This window comes from Dermochelys coriacea, chromosome 4, assembly GCF_009764565.3.
Source record: "Dermochelys coriacea isolate rDerCor1 chromosome 4, rDerCor1.pri.v4, whole genome shotgun sequence".
In the NCBI taxonomy this organism is placed as follows: domain Eukaryota; kingdom Metazoa; phylum Chordata; order Testudines; family Dermochelyidae; genus Dermochelys; species Dermochelys coriacea.
The window spans coordinates 123,466,597-123,479,033 of record NC_050071.1 but is presented as its reverse complement, the minus strand read 5'-3'; positions in this window follow the sequence as shown (position 1 = coordinate 123,479,033).

The window sequence follows — 12,437 nt, the reverse complement described above, 5'->3', positions numbered from 1 at the left end:
TTCCATGCGATATCACACTGGCCTTGGTAACAGGCCATAGGAAAATGTGGCAACTGGAGATGACAATGCACTCTGACATGTAGCAATGTGATCAGATAATCTTCTGATAACATGGAAGATAATGTGTGTCACCACTGTATTCCCAACAAATCAATAACACTGATATCGTTCTTAATACAAAATTCAATGGAGCTCACTAAGTGTTATCAGCAACTTTGACAAAAATGGAACACGAAGGGAAGTCAGATGCACTAATAAAAAACATAAGAAGGCTTCAGCACAAACCCCGAGCTGCAGCACAAAATCAAGTGAGTTTGGATTTATTGTTATATTTGTGCAATGGAGAATAAACAATTGGAGAGATCTTGCAAATGTAGAAATTCCAGTAAATATTGATTCAGAATAACTGCAGAATCCTGGGAAGCGCAAAGCCAGGGAACAAAGTAGAGAGACTACACACAAGAAAGGCCTAAAACTTGGCCCAATCCTGCTCCCACTGACTTTAAAGTTAAGAATGACTGACAGGACTGGGCCCAGACACCTTTGTTATCACATATTTTCTCTTTTGCTATATTTTTTAGTACTCCCCTAACTGGAATTTATTTGGGGGCACAGCTGTGACCTGTGGTACATGCCCATACAGGGGATTAAGCAGGCAAAAAGAACCCTGTAGCTCCCCGGTGTGGGCCATCTGCATCATGTATTACAAACAAGAGGGGAGAGCAACCTCTGTGGGGAGGGGAGCCCAGTCCCCTGTTCATGATGGGCAGGGGTGGAAAGTGGATGGAGCCCTAACTTTGCTCCCTCAAGATGCTGGCCAGTGCAGCTGAGCCAGCCTAGAGAGGGGATTGTCGGCTTCTCTTGCTTGGGGCTTGCAGCAAAGCCACAGTGTAGCTCTTGAGTAAGATTAGGGTTAGGATCAGTCCTTGATTAGGAATAAAACCCACACTCACTCCAGTTGAGACAAGCAATATCTATCCAAACAGGAGCAGCACTTCTACTGCACTCAGCCATGTCCAGCCACATCACTGAACAGCACATGACATAATTATGGAAACCCCTTCTTACCCAACAGATCTGCCTTGTGTGGGTACTCAGAGCTGTATGTGCTGACATCAGTGAGAAAAATAAAGTTTTTACTCCTTTACATACCTGTTTTCAGAGCCAACTCAGCTAAGAGAGAGTGAGGTGGATTTTATAATCTAGTGGGTCAGATACTGGATTGGGGCTTGGGAGACCTAGATTCAGTTCCTAGCTCTGTCTGCTGGGTGACCTTGGCCAAATCATTTCTAGCCACATGCCTCAGTTTCCCCATCTGTGAAACAGGGTTAATGATACTGATCTCCTTTGTACAACACTTTGAGATCTAAAGATAAAGTGCTGTTTAAGAGCTAGATTTTATTGTGCATTATGAGGAGAAATTGTTTACTAAATTTCAGCCAGCTATGCTGAGGTAAACCCATTGAAGAGAATGGGTTCCAAAGGTGTCATTGATCTCATAATCACTAGATGAAATTACCATAAGGTAGGTGCACAACTGGTTGAAAGTCATACTCAGAGAGTAGTTATCAATGGTTTGCTGTCAAACAGGGAGGGCGTATGTAGTGGGGTCCCACAGGGGAAAGGACTGGGTCCAGTACTATTAAATATTTTATTTAATGACTTAGATAATGGAGTGGAAAGTAGGCTTATAAAGTTTGCAGATGACACCAAGCTGGGAGGGGTTGTAAACACTTTGGAGGGAAGGATTAGAATTCAAAATTACTTTGACAAATTGGAGGACTGCTCTGAATTCTACAAGATGAAATTCAATAAAGATAAGTGCAAAGTACTACACTTAGGAAGGAAAAAAAATCAAAGGCATCGCTACAAAAAAGGGAATAACTAGGTAGGGGTTGTACTGCTGAAAAGAATCTGTATGTTATAGTGGATCATAAATTGAATATGTGTCAACAATGTAATGCAATTGCTCAAAAGGCAAATATCATTCTGGGGTGTATTAACAGGAGTGTTGTATGTCAGGCATGAGGTAACTGTTCCATTCTACTCGGGCCTGGTGAGGCCTCAGCTGGAGTACTGTGTCTAATTTAGATTAATTGCATGAATAAATAATTTACTATGCAGGGCTTTTTCAGGTGATCTATTTATGTATATTTTTAAAAGAATGTTTTATGAGGTACCAAGCACATTTTGGGGCACTGAAAAATAATATTAATAGGAATAAAGTCTATATAACAGTTTCTGAAATTACCCACACATATTTTATATAATGGTTTTTGTCTTGTGTACCATCATCTATCTATCTAATCTATCTATCTATCTATCTATCCATCTTCATCATCATCATTTTCACACATAATGTGTGAGAGACAATTTGGAGCAGTTATGGTACATCATCATGCAACTTCAATGTTTGCTTAGGGAGTCATTAATGTGCAAATTATAGCTGCAATATACTCTAACTGCACTATAGATGTTATGTGGTAGGATGTCCATGTGTATTTAAAGAACGTTTAATTTGTGATTTGTAACTAAATATCTATATTCAGTCTGTAATAATAGTCAAAATCAGTATATAATAGTCATTAAACGTGCTATACATCTACTTTTCTAAGATACTGATCCTGAAATTTACAATGTGTGGGAGGACCCCTGCTCCTTTATTGACATCAGTGAGGATCTGTGCAAATGTCAGTGAGTTGTAAATTGCTGGATCAGTGCAAAGATATAATGAATGAGAACATGGCCATATAATTTTAAAAATAATTATGTTTAAAGTCAAGCGCTTACAGACTACAGTGTGCAACCTATAAAATTCCACTTTTAAAATTAAGCTATCCCTTAATATTCAGGAGTTCATAAAGGTAGCAGAAAGCCTAATGGGTTCAATGTACTTTAACAATATTTCCATGCTGACCCTTTGTTACATAAAAATTCAGTCTCAAATGAATGTATTTTCCTGAAAATGAGAAGTATAGATTGTGAGTACAAAATAGTTTTTTTAAAAAATTAAAAATAACTCTGTTATTTAAAATATTTTATTATCCTTTATTAATTCTTTGAAAAATGAAAGCCAAATCTTGCACTTATCAACATTTAAATGATTGCTTACAAAGAGACACAGTAACTACAACTATCACTGTCAAAACTAACGGATGGTTGATATATTTAGGACATCAGTCTCCTTTATCATGTCACTCAACTCTGACCTAAATCAATAGAGAAAAGTCCCTAATATGTCTACTTGTCCCTTTATTGTGTAATCTTTTGACCTGGGTCAGATGTCAGGATCAGTGGATTCTCATGTTTTCTGTTAGACTCATTAACTTCACAATATGTGACAAATCTGAAACATTACAAATGCAAAACTGTATCACTGTTAGGGAAATGTATAAATCTTTCCCCAATTTGATGCAGTTTTGGAAATGCTGAAATTTTAAAATCATGGCTTTGCAATATTAACCTTTTTTTCCTTTCTTCCCTGAAGTACAATTGTCAGATTTGATTATATCACTACATTTTTAACAAACAAGCCTGGAAAATGAAGAGCAATGTAACAAATCCTATAGGGCCCAATTCAAAGCTAACTGAAGTCATTAGAAAGACTGCCCTGGACTTCAATGAGTTTTGGATCAGACTACTTCTGAGAGAGAGTCTGATGCTGCTCCTAGTAAAGGCAGTGACACAACGCTGGTTGAATTCAATGGGAAGAGGATTGTTCCATGTTGTACAAGTGAGGTGTGTTATGACCAAAGATACTGGAAATCTGAAATAACATTTGGTAAAAAACTTGAAGCCCATACACCTTTCTGGAATATGTTGAAGATTCTTTACATGGTATGTAACTGATTTTCCATGATACTGTTTTTGCTTCTTGCTACATGGCCAATAGAAATAAACTGATAATTTTGGCAGATTATTTCAAAGTTTTTTTTACTAATGTCAAAAGTGGTAGTGTATAGAATTAAATATAAAATTCACAATACAGTAGTAGTTACAGAATCCCTAGTATTCTCCCAGTATGATACGGATGACACAGCTAGAATGTTTCTTCAACAAATTTGATGGCGCAGCTGCTTAACTGATGTCAATCATTATAGGTCCATCAACTTCACAAAGTCAAAGAAACACAAAGATTTAAAGCTCAGTGAAATGGGGATGGTTTCCCCTCCTTAAATAAAATGTCAGTACTACAGGAGTTGCTCTAAGATAAGTTGTAGTGTATGTGCAATTCCAGTCCAGTTTTCAACATAAGTGATATTTGCACCTGGCACCATAATTTACTAGGTTACAAGGGAACAAATCTATAATTTCAATTATTCTTCTCCTGGGTGATTAAGCCCAACCCCCTGCATCATGCAGGATATTTCCCTATGTTTTTTGCACTACTTATCTAATCTATTATTGAATAGTTGTAGCGAGGGTGCCTCAATTACCTCCATTACATCTCTCCCACTGCCTAATCACTCTGTCTGATAAGAACATTTTCCTAATGAGTGGCTTGGATCGTTTAATGTTTGGTTTTAGGCCATCACCCCTGGTTTGATCACTTTCAGACAGCATAAATGTGCTTCTTCCTACTCAGGTGAGGTTTACAATGTTGTCATGACCCGCTTTTCAGCTCTTTAATCCTCAGGCTTCATCAACTGAGCTCCTGCTCAAACTCTGTATGCATTTGGTTGTTTTTCAGAATATAGGGACCAAAACTGCGAGCAATATTCATGATGTTATAACCAGTCTGTGTAAAATGGCAATATTACAAGAGACTGCTCTATGCCCATTACTTTTCATTACAATGGCTTTGCATTGCAAGACAATACCTATTGTAATCTATTATTTTGCTCAGTATAAAGTATTTCATTTTTATTCCCCCCCATATCTTATTTACATTAGATAGAAAGTTATCACACTTATAGCACCATAGTATCTGAACCTCCTTTAATATAACAATAACGTCACATTTTCTACTTGCAAATGAGCATGGTTTTGAGACCTTGCAGAACTATGGCTCCATATATACAGAATGGCAGCTTGATTTTCTAAAAATAATCAGTATTAGTCCTTAGTCTGGGAACTGCTCAGCCCCCTGAGAAGGCCTTACCCCTTTATGAGGTAGCACCTCCCTCAACAGACTTGCCCAGTGCACTGTATATTATGGGTGAGTGAGGAAGGTAAGGCAGGACTGTCATTTGTGATGTGTTTGTACAGTGCCCAGCACAAGGGGACCAAACTTGGTTGTGGTCTTTAGGACTCTCCCACAATATAAATGTTTAAATTGGCTGGAGAATCACAGGGCAACATGACAGCCTTCCCACCCTGGATCTGAGTAGTGCTTTGGGGTTATGGGTCCCAGCTGCAGAGCTCTATGTCCAGGAAAGAGCAGGGGCAGGATGTGGCCTAATAAAAATGAGCAAAAAGATAAGTGTTTTGCACTGAGATTGTAGCTTCTCTTTGAGGACCTCAATCCACTTCACAAATGTTAGCAAGTCATTTAAGAGTTCCACAGCTAGAACTGCCTGTGTCAGTCAGGGCTGGTCTCCAGTAGAAAATTAAGTCAGCTTAGCTGTGTAGCTCAGGGGTGTGAAAAACCCACACCCCGAGCAGTGTAATTAAGTTGACCTAACCTGCAGCATAGACAGTGCTAGGTGGACGGAAGAATTATTTCCTAATGCCTTTGGAAACATGGGGCGGGGAGTGGGTGGGTGGGTGAGTGGAGGGAAAGAGGAGGAATGGGAGGGAAGAGGACTCACATGCTTCCAGTCCTTCCTACATCTCTAAAAAAGGTGTAGTTTGTGCTCATGCATGTGGCTGGCAGCCTGGTGATTGCTGATGCATGGGTGTAACACTGGCCTGCAGTGACTCAAGAGAGTGAATAACAGCCTCAGGGCAGACTGTTGGGAAACAGGGCATAAACCCTAAATCGGTTGTGAGTTCCATACTAATGCTTGGTCTACACTAGGAAACGAGGTTGGTATAACTACGCCGCTCAGTAGTGTGAAAATCCACACCCCCCTGAGCAACGCATTTAAATCAACCTGACCCCCAGTGTAGACAGGGAGGTAGATTACCTATGCCAACAGGAGCAGCCCTCCCATGTAAGTAGGTAGCGTCTTCTCTGAAGCACTACAGCCGCAGAGCTGCAGAGGTGCTGCTGTAGCAGTTTGTGCGTGGACAAGCCCTCACATTTCACCAAACCAATTATCAGCCCTCCTTTCACATAGCACCACTGAATAAGGGCTTACTCCTGGAAGGAGCTGTGCACTCTGGCCTTGACACAGTACTTCTCTTAAGTACATGCTTAACTTTAATTATCTACATTGTCCTATTCATTTCTTCACTAGGACCTTGAAGGATCCAAGAGTGCATCCCGATGTTACTGTACATCACACACTCATTTACTACAAAGAGATGTTGGGTTGGAGAAAATCCAAAAATTAAACATTCACAGATCTGAAAACTCATTTTTGCCAACAGTATGTGTTCAATTACAATAAGTTTGTAAGAATTACATACAATTATAATTATATAGATTTCACAGCCATAATATTTCATCCTGGTGACCAATGATGGAGATGAAATTAGCAGATTTAAAAATCAATAAGGACTAGAGATAGGCCAAGTTCAGATCTTTAAGAAACCTACCTTCCTCCAAACCTCAAGTTTGGTGATGTTCAAATCTGGGGTTTTAGTTTGGTTTATTATAGAGTTAAAGGCCAGGTGTAAAACTGAGTTTTCATACAGATTTGTATGTCTCTCTCTCACACACATGCACATTCCCAAAATTGAAGGGGTGATTGGATCCAAGGTGTTGGTTCAGAACTAGCTCTGATGAAGACATGCTCAAATCAATATTGATCTTAATTATTTTTTGGATCCATTTCATGGATTCTCTCCAAAACAAGTAGCTTGATGAGAAGTGCAACATTCTATGTGCAAACGTAACAAATAGAGCTGGATATGACCAGCCAGAATTAGCACCTAATAACCCAGTTTTGTGCACTTTGACAGAGCTGTGCATTGCTCTGTGGAGCATGAAATAAGAAGTCTGAAGTGTGGCTGTAGGTCTGTTAACATTATGTAAAGTTCTCCATACTTTTTCTAGTCGTCTGAAGACGGAGTGAGAATTCATGTTGTTTTTACTCATGCAATTCTACTAAAGAATTAACAGTCACACACACAAACTTTTATAAATAGTTGAGGTAATACAAGCTGTGTTAAGTTCTTAAGCAGAAATTATGACTATTGGAGAGATTATATAAAACCTCTTTTGAAACAATTAGTAATTTAATTTGTAAATATCAGATTGATTACTAGCTGAATTTAATGTAATTTGTATATTCTGAAAAGACAGCATATTGCCATCTGAAATCAGATCCCTTAAGTAATTAAGGGCCTGATCCTGCAAGCTACCCAGGCCCACAATTCTCATTGGAATCCATACAAAAAAAAAGAGTTTTCAGGATCAGGCTCTTCTCCTCCTGTAAAGCAAATGAAGACATTAAAAAAGTTCTTATCAATAGTAAAGTACAGATTATACCAGGAAGAAGGTAAAGAATTGGAACTCCGAGAAACAAAGTAAAATATCCACCATTTTTGGAAAGCCCTACAAGAACATGAATAATAGAATGAGAATTTAAGGGAGTGGAAAACAACATTGTAATTACAGGATCTAGAGACTAAGGAATGGCAGCTTGATTTTTCTAAATGTAGCCAATATGGAGACATTTTTTGTTGCTAAATCAAAACATATTTCAGAATAACATAGACATCACATATTGTTATGGAGACAATCCCAGTAAATGCACAGGTAAATTAACAGTGATCAAAATGAGTACACAAAACCACTATAAAAGTGGACTTTGGTACAAAAAGTATGGAACATGTCATGGCTGAAAGTCTGGGAAATGGATCTTAATCTTGGGCTTCTTCCAAAGGCAATAGACTAGACTCTGCACTCAATTACATCACTGTAAGACAGGAATAAGTCCAGTGAAGCCAACAGAATTGTTCCAGAGATACACCAGTTTATGTCCTATCAGGATCTGGGTCCATGGAATTACATATGATTCAAACCAGCTCATCTGCATCAACCAACCTTTCTACCAGTTAAATTTCACTAGAGTAAATTAAGTCACAAAATGGAAAGAACCAGGTGCCCTTACTCCTGTGAGTTGTATCATTGTTTTCATTATTCCTCACAGGAATAATGACTATGATTTATAGTAAGGGTTGAGAGTCTGGACTCCAAATTCTGATCTCAATTACAATGGTGTAAATATGGAGTCAGTGTAATAATTTCAGTGGAGACTCTGCATTTACACACTTGGTGTAATTTGGCTCAAAGTGTTGGGGTAAAATATTGTTTTGGTATGTTTCTCCTCTAGTCTCCATCTTGTTCTGTAAAACAACAAGTAGGACTCCATTTTGGATTACCTCCTTCATGGAGAGCTTCCCGCCCCCCTTTTGCCTTTTTCATATTAAAGTGGGAAAGGCAGGGAGAGGTTAGAACATGTGATGACTGCATAGTCTGCCTAGCAACAGCAGACAATATAGGTGACAGCCTCACTGCTGCTCCTGGCTGTCCATCCTAGAGGCAGCCAGCGTCTCCCACGTTACCAGCCTGTGGACGGAGTCCAGCTGGGTCAGGATTGTAGCATATGGTATCAGGTTCCATCAGGCATCATACATTGCACACACCCGTTTCCATTTCCACCTGCGAGATCGCATACTACTACTCAGGACAACGCATAGGGAACGCAAGACAGAAGGAAGAAGAGAGACGCCACTTACCTGGTGATCATCGTGTCCTGTTCCAGCATTCCAGTGTGTTCCAGTGTTCCAGCATCTCCAGTCTTCATTGGCTCTGTCCAGGATTCCAGAATTATCCTCGCTGTGGTCAGGGTTCATTCTGTGGGACAGTCGGGGTCCATCCCTAGGACAATTGGGGTTCGTGCCTAGGACAAGGAGAAAGATGGTACTGTAGTTTCATTTTATTGTCTTTCGGTTATCCCAGTGTATCAGGTTTGTGGGCTCTGGACTTCAAATCCATTTCCATCTACTCTTAACAACCAAGCCATTTGTTATCACTAGTACCATTTGTTATTACCAGTGCCATTTATAAAAAGAAAAGGAGTACTTGTGGCAGCTTAGAGACTAACAAATTTATTTGAGCATAAGCTTTCATGAACTACAGCTCGCTTCATCGGATGCCATTTGTATTTACCTGTGCTCTGTTACTACTTGTAACAAGGGTTCTGCTTTTAAGACCATGCTGGTCTAATAAATCTTACTGTATTTGCACCTTACCCTGTTAGTTTCATTTTTAATTACCCCAGCAACAGGTACTGGAATGGGGGAAGGGCCTGCAGATAAACCCATCTTCTGAACGGCCTCAGAAGGTAAAAATCTTAAAAACTGTTTCGGGCTAACAAAAGTTGTTATCAGACCTAGCTTTTATACAACACTTTTCATTTGTAGATCTCATAACAAAGGCCAGTAACATTACCCTCATTTTACAGATGAGGAAACTGAGGCACAGTGAGGTGAAGTGATTTGCCCAAGGTTAAGCAGCAGGCCAGAGGCAGAGCCAGCACTAACACCAGCTCTTCTAAGTTACTGTCCAGTGCTCTACCCATTAGGCAACTCTGTGCTAGCCCTATAAGCCATACCCATGTACCGTTTGTATGAATGTCCCCAGATATAAATTTTTTTTTGCACTTGCATAAAGAAGTAGCAAACGCTTGTCACATGAGCATTGATTGGATTCATCTCAACTTATCAGTCTTTTATTGATAATTTAGAATTGTCAGTGAAAATATTCACTAATAGTTTGAGATGTATGAGAGTAATTTCCATCTAAACAGAGTTACTGAAGGACTGCAGCTATCTTGACTTTAACATCTCAACAAAGATAACATGCCAAGGCATGTATTTTTTCCCCAAAGCTGCTACAAAACATTCAGAGAAATGTTCATTCCTATTGGACTACATTACAAACAAAAGAAACAGTGTGGTCAGATTGTGAGCTACTTCTGCTGCTCCTGTAGCACAAAGAAGCCTTAAAGATGATGTAACTGGCTGCCGGGGATTCCTTTAGTATGGCAAAGGGTTGTGGCATGAATGCTTCTGTACTCCACTAATCCCCAGCTGTTAGAACAGCCCCTTTGGAACTGTTGCACCCAGTCACAACATAAAGTCAGCCCTGGGGCTGCTATGAATTGCACCAGGGACTGAACTGGCCTCCAGCCAGCCTCTGAATTATGGGAGTGAAGGTGTAAAAGTGGCACACAGACCTTTTTGTATCTTGCTTAAGTCCCGCACTGAGCAGAGTTTGGCTGGATCCAAAGTTCTAGCCCTGTGGAACTGTATGCTGTTGTTCAAATTAATCTCAGATCTGCTAAAATTTATAAAACTAAACTCCATCACATTAGCTGCATTTGCTTAATTTATTCATAAACATGCCTATATATATTCTTTTCTATAATTTATCCATGTGGAAAAATTCCTCAATAAAACATAGAGGAAAAACAATATGGTTATTATGCTGGGAGCAAATAAAATAGAATTAAATTACAATTGAAATTTCAGTGATAATACATGTAGGAAGCTTCCCTAATCTAAAATAATCTTGTTCCTTGTTAATACCTAGTATAAAAATCTGAACAATTTTTGACAAGATCCAAAGTTTTGTCAGTTGTTAAGAATTAATTGAAAAAATTACTAGAGCACAGCAACTATTTCAAAGGGACTGACCCAGAACCAATTAGAATTTTGTAACAATTAACCATTCACCACAAAACTGTTATCATGAGCTTTGGCCTCTGAAGTGTGCATTGGGGGTAGGGAAGAATCAGATTAAAGAAACTTTAATTTTTCTTCCCTTAAGTAAAATATTGTTGTTAGCAGCTTTCTCAACAAAACTATCAATCAATTTATCTGAATTTTAAAGGCTAAGTTCAACATGCAGGAACTGCATTACAGAGTATAATAGATGATTATTCCCTGGGTTTAGATGATACACAATATAGGTTACCATCTTGAAAAAAACAGGTCAGACACAGGAACATTCTTTATCAAATTGCTGTTGACAGCCCAAACAAGAGCTTGAAGAATACCACAAAAAGGTTCTTTCATCTAAAGACAACAGAGTTTATAATTGGTCATTCTTTCCTCCTTCATATTCTCCTTCTCAGCAAAAAACACTTCCTTATGCAGCTTCTTGAGCACAGGCAGCATATGGGGGTGGAATAATGTACATGGAGAAATGGACTTCCTTTTAATGTTTGAACTTTGAGGAGGGGTAAACAACGGCCCTAAATGTACAAATGAATAAGGGAAAAGGTAGATGTTAATACCTTTGTTAATTGAACAATCTGCTGAATGTGCCTTTCATAGTCAAATATCACAAAAATATAATTGCTATGGAAAAGAATCTCACATGACATCAGGAATTTCTTACAAAACATTTCTCTAAATTGTATAATTTGTAATATATTCTGTATAAATATACATGTATGCATGAAACGCAAATAAATTATATATACAGAGAGAGAGAGAGTTGTGGGAGATTGGATGTTGTTTAGGAATGAAAATACACATTTTTCATAGACTCACAGAATTTAAGGCCAGAAGGGACCATTAGATCAGGTCTGCCCTTCTGTATGTCACAGGCCATTACATTTCACCCACTTACTCCTGAGCCCAATAAATTGTGCTTGGCTAAACCATAACTTTCAGAAAGGCATCCAGGCTTGGTCTGAAGACTTCAAGAGATGGAGAATCCACCACTCGCATTGGTAGTTTGTTCCAATGATAATCACTTTTATTAAAAAATTGAATTCCCTGAGTTCTGAATTCTCTGCCTGTAAAACTCCAAAAAAACATGATTAAGGCTCCAATCCCACAAACACTTATTCACGTGCTTAGCTTGATCATCTGAGTAGTCTCACTGAAATCAATATGAAAGTGAAATTAATGGGACCCGCTCATGTGAGTCATGTTAAGCACGTGAATAAGTGTTTGCAGATTTGGGGCCTAAGATGAGACATACTGGCATATTTTACGGGTTTAAAAAGGCTTTACAATAAATATCCATATAGATTAAAACAACCTGAAGAACAATTTATCTTCATGTCAGACAAAGGAGACTAATCTGCAACACAAGTAAGAATGTCTTTTGTTATGTTACCCAGGTCAAGGAACATGCATACACTAGTCTAACTATCACATTTCCTTAATAGCAATCTCTGTTTAATATTTCCTTAATCATAGGCTTAATTAAATCCTTACTTTTACTAATCTAAGACATTTCGGAACTGCATAAAGATCCGAGTTACACACAGCAGCTTGCAAAGAATTAAAACTGCACATAAAAAGAACTCCTCTTCCTGGAAAAAAAAAAAAGACAAAATAGTCACAAGCTCTCTGCAGTGGAAGTC